Here is a 6,000-nt window from a genome sequence, read left to right on the forward strand (position 1 = left end):
ATTATAACAAAAATATTTACAAATATTGAACCCTGAGTTATTCCTGACAGCTTTATTGATACATAATTTACATACCATAAATTTCACCCATTAGAGTATACAATTCAATGGGTTTTGGCATATTCACAGAGTTGTGCAACCCTCAACACAAATTAATTTTAGAACACTTTCATCACCCCAGAAAGAAACCCTACACAGATTAGCAGTCATTCTTCATTTGCCCTAACCTCTAAGCCCCTGGAAACCACTAATATACTTTCTATCTCTATGGATTTTCCTATTCTGGCTATTTCAAATAAATGGAATCATGCAATATGCAGTCTTTTGTAACTGGCTTCTGTCAGCTAGCATAATGTTAGTCCATGTTATAGCATATATCAGTATTTGATTTCTTTTTATAACCAAATTATATTCCATTATATGGACATATCACATTTTATTTATCCATTCATTAACGATGGACATTTGGATCATTCTATTTTTGGGCTGTTATGAATAATGTTGATAAGAACATTCACATACAAGTTGTTATGTGGGTGTGTGTTTTTATTTCTCTTGGGTATATTCCTTAGGCTGGGTCATATGGCAACTCTATACATAATTTTTTTAGGAACTGCCAGACTGTTTTCCAAGGCAGGTGCACCATTTTATATTCCTACTGGAAATGTATGAGGGTTCTTATCTCTCCACATTTTTGCCAACACTTGTTATTGTCTGTCTTTTTGATTGTAGCCATTTTGGTATGAGTGTCATAACTTTGGTTTTACAATTTACAGAATTGATTTAATCTTCTTGTGACCATTATTTTACTCGTGACACTAATTTTTAAAATACCCTCTAGAAAGACTTTTTGGGGGGGAAGGTGGAATGTATGCCCTTTGGTACTCATTTGTGACTACTCATCCTGCTATCTTTCCTCTCCCTTCCTGCCTATCCATGAAGATACTACTGTTCTTCACTACCATTAGCTATAGAGGCTCCATGTTATCTAACTTAATGTAAAAGGGTGAGAGAAGCGAGTTGGTCTCATGCTCATTCTTAACACCATTTTGGAATGATATAATTGGCACATATATCTGATTTCTTGACACAGAAACCATTATTGTATACCGTTCTCTTCAAAGCGCTGTTGCTATTGCTTACCACCATGTGGAAAATACTGTTAGTTATCCTACAGTACTCATTTTCTCCTACTTCCTTCATTAATAGAATACTCAGTTTCATCTGGACATGTGGTCGGTCACCCACTAAAGAATCTCAACCTCCCTTATGGCTAAGTATGGCCATGGGACTAGAGGTTATGCGCACAACTTCTGAAACGTTATCTTAAAAGGAAAGGATATACCCTTATTTTTCTTTTTTTTTTTTTTCTTCTTTCTTAAATGTGGACATGTGGATAGGGAGCCATCTTTGAATGTGCAAGTGAGTGCACCACCTAGGGATGCTGAGGAGCAAGAGAAGAGCTTGAGTCCCTGACACCGTGGAACTGCCATAGCATCTTTAAATTACTTATGTTCAGACTGCTATGTGAGAGAGGAAGAACCTTTGTCTTGTTTAAGTCATTGTTATTTTGATCTATATTATGGCAGCCAAATCTAGACCCTGGATAATATTAATACATCCTATCACCATAACTGCCCCAACACTCACTTCCTGGCCCACTCGCAAACTTCCTAGGTAATGGTTTTGAATACCATTCCATCCTTTATAGACATCTTCAGTGATCATGCACACACCTCTGTTGATAAGGTCTTTTAGTCTTGAGATTTCTCAGCTACTCTTATTCAACAGAACCTGCGCTTCCACTTCATATTAATAAAGTACCAACATATGCCAACCTTAATCAGCTTCTTACCTCTTCTTACAATGTTCTATTTACCTCTTCTTTAGCATATTCCTGAAAATAGCATTTCCCCTTTTGTGGTATGTCTTTCTCTTCATTTCACTCTTACACTTCTCAAAAGAGTAACCTATAAATTATATCCCTATTTTTTTCCCACATACTGCCTGTACTAATCATGGTTCTTCAGAAGAATAGAGCCAAGATTGAAGAGAGAGAGAGGGAAAGAGAGGAGAGAGAGAGACTTTAAGGAATTAGCTGATATGATTGTGGAAGCTAGCAAATCCAAAATGTGCAGGCTAGGCAGGCAGGGTAGAGACTCAGGGAAGAGTTACTGCTGCAGTTCGAGTCTGAAGGCATTCTGCTAACCAAATTCCCTCTTCTTCTGGGAGGTCAGTCTTTTTCTATTAAGGCCTTCAACTCATTGGATGAACCCACTCATATTACAGAAAGTACTCTGCATTACTTAAAGCCTACTGATTTAAATGTTAATCTCATCTGAAGAAATACCCTCACAGAAACATCTAGAATAACATTTGACCAAATATCTGGGTACCATGGCCTAGCCAAGTTGACATATAATACTGACCCTCATACTCTCCCCCTTTAATTCCATGCAATCTCACTTCTGTTCCTTCAGCTCTACAAAAATTGTGTCTCTATCCCGGAATTAAGTTGGAGACTACAAAACCCCAAATGCACCCAAAATTTTAAGTGTTTGGTATGTAATCTTTTTTTCAGTGAGAGTTCATGAAATTCTCAAAAGATTAAAAACCACCATCCTAATCATTAAACCCAGTGAGTGTTCTTTCCCATCATCCTATCCCTTGACGTCTTGCCTCCCTGTGGTTGTTTAAGAAGCCAGTAAGGTCCATTAATTGTCCAAACTACTTCAGTTTGATTTCTGGCACTGAAAACCAAAGGACTAGTGACTTATCCTCCCAGGGTTAGTCCACTGATCCTCTTGTGATACATCTTCTTAGGGAGATTTTTTTCCCACTCTCATAGCTGTAATCCCATCTCTGAGATAATAGTTTAGAAAGATCTTGGGTATGGGAGCTTTTGGATATCAGTTTAAGCCCCATCTCAGCCCAAAGCAAGCTCGTAATCCTCTGAAGTCAATTTAGCCTCATCATAATTATATTAGTCGGAATCCCAGCAGGAATTAGGATAATTTGAGGAGAGTTTTTTAAATAAAAGAACTTTTTATAAAGATGTTATCAAGGAAACCAATCAACTGCCTGGAGTTAAGGCCTTCCAGTTGAGGGATATAGCCAGCCATCAGCAACCAGAAGACCGGGAGATAAATAACCCAACTTTACTCTCCTTACTCCCTCTGATTTCCTGTAGGTGTCCTCTATAGACTGCATGGAAACCCACTGATGTAATCAACTTCCACAGCACAGAGCAAGGAGTGGAAGAGTAGAAGGTGAATCTCAAGGAATAAAGATATTTAACAAAGTGGACTATAGTAAAAGTTCTCTAGTTTCTCCTAGGAAATTATACCAAAAGTATTTTTAAACGATTTAATTTGAAATGCACCAAAACCCAAAATGGATTAGAGAGACAGATAGATAAAGCAAGTATAATAAAGAAGCATGGTAACAAGTCAGTTGTAGGATTTAGGGCTGGGCACATTACTGTTTACTGCAAAATTCAACTTTACTGTATGACTGAAATTTTTCATAATTAAATACTAGGGGAAAAAGTACTTTAAAGAAGCAGTGAAACTTTCCTACTATATATTCCCCATCTTTCCCCTCCATACTCTTTATATTTTAAGTGTAACTTTATGTTTCAGTTTGTCATAACCAGGCTTCTGAAACCTCACAAGTAAAGTAACTTTGAAACGGTTAGGAAACAAATATTCATCATGTGCTTATTGTGGTTGTTGTTGAACATCCTATAAATGTGTATATGCTTCTTCCACAGTAGATATTCTAGTCCAATTATACTAGCTTTTCTCTAGTCTTAAAACATCGGGAGATAGAGAGAGATAGAATGAGAGATCATTTCAAAAAGAGTAGCTTGAGGGTGAACAGGAATTCAGAAGATAGACTGTTCATAAAATGGAGTTTAGCAGTATGAGTTGCCTTTCGCCCTCAATGTTTGCAATGTTGTCACAATAAAAATCAATTATGAAATACTTTTATGCCTCCTAAAAGCCAGACTCTAAAAAAGACTGATGGTCCGTGAAAGTCCAATGGCTATTTTGTACTGGCTAGATGTCCATTTTACAATTCCTAGTACTACCATACATACCATGGATTATGGGGAAGGGAATGTAATGAACTAATTAGATATGAAATGAAATCATTCCCTGCCTTCCTCTCTTCATCTCATGGCAGTGCAAAAGAGACCATTCATTTTTCATAATACTGTGGTCATAATACCTTTACATCCCTAATGAGGAAATAATCTTAACTATTATTACGATGTCTGTCCTGTCCTATGAGAGCAGGAACCATTCATATCTTGTTCTATCATGTGTTCCCAGCATCTGGCATACTGCTAGGCACATGGAGGAAAGATGACTCATAAATCTTTTGGGATATATTTTGAATTTACAAAACCACAAAGATGGGGGAGGTAGCATTGTTCAGTGGAGAATGGAGAAATTAAGAAAAAATCTCAGTAGACACACATACGGTATAGAGTGTCCCCTGTGAGCCGAGCTGTTGTCCAAGCCAGCTGACCCCTCTTCATAGCTGGCTGACTAAGCCCCTCTCAGTCTGACACATCTGGTCTTATGATAGATTAAAATAGTCAATCAAATTATAGTTATGTGACCATAGGAGATGACTTTTCTGAGTTTTATTTCTTCATTTATAAAATGAGTAATTCACATTTTGTATGGTAAATATATGTATAACTTTATAAGAAACTGCCATCCTAGTTTTCAAAGTGGCTGCAATATTGTACATTCTCAGAAGTTCCACCTCCTTGCCAACATGTAGTATTTTCAGTCTTTTAAATTCAATGAGAGTCTTTTCTAACTGATGTATAATAGTATCTCACTGTGGTTTTCATTTGCATTTCCCTGATGACTAGTGTGCATTTTTCACTGGCTTATTTTCCATTTGTCTATCCCCTTTCATGAAGTATCTTTTTAAATATTTTCCCCCTTTAAAAAAATTTGGGGTATTTTAACTTCTTAATAGCGAATTATAAATGTTCTTTGTATATTTTGGATGTAAGCCATTTGTCGAGTAGATGTATTATGAATATTTTCTGCTAGTATGGTTTGTTCACCTTTTCATTTTCTTAATGGTGTCTTTTGAAGGGCATAAGTTTTTTAATGTGATGAAGTTCATTTTTATCAATTTTTTAATGGTTCATGATTTTTGTGTTCTATTTAAGAAATTTTTGCCTATTCCAAGGTCACAAAAACAAAGATTTTTTTATGTTGTCCACCAGGAATTTTATAATTTTTTAGGAAAAAAAGGCAATTGACCAAAATGTGTGAATCCATTTTTAGACACTTTATTCTGTTCTGATGATGTACATGTGTCTATCCTAATGCAAATACCACACTCTCTTGATTACTGTAGGTCTACAGTAAGTCTTGAAATCAGGTAAGTCCTCCAACTTTGATCTTGTCTTTCAGAATTGTTTTGGCTATTCTTGATTCTTTGCTTTTCCATGTACACTTTAGAGTCAGCTTGTCAATTTCTACAAAAATGCTTCTTGCAATTTTGAATAGAATTAAAATTAATTTGAAGATCATGGACATCTTAATGATATTGAGTCTTTGGATCTACAACCATAGTATATCTCTCCATTATTTAGGTCTTTAAAAAAATTCTCTGATCAGTGTTGTGTAGTTTTCAGAATACAAGTTGTGCGTATATTTTGTTAAATTTATTCTAAGTATTATAAGTTTTTGCATGCTATAAGTAGTATTGTTTGCTTCATTTGAATTTCCTACTTTTGATAGTATATAGAAAGACCATTGATTTTTATATGTTGACCTTTTATCCTGAAACCTTAATAAACTCACTTATTAGTTCTAGTAGCTTTTTTTGTAGATGCCATCAGATTTTCTGCACATCAACAACGTTGTCTGTAGTCAAAGACTATTTTACTTCTTCCTTTCCAATCTTTATGCCTTCTATATCTTTTTCTTATCTTATTGCACTTGCTAGAACCTCCAGTATAAT

The sequence above is a fragment of the Eulemur rufifrons genome, chromosome 29 (genome assembly GCF_041146395.1).
Source record: "Eulemur rufifrons isolate Redbay chromosome 29, OSU_ERuf_1, whole genome shotgun sequence".
In the NCBI taxonomy this organism is placed as follows: domain Eukaryota; kingdom Metazoa; phylum Chordata; class Mammalia; order Primates; family Lemuridae; genus Eulemur; species Eulemur rufifrons.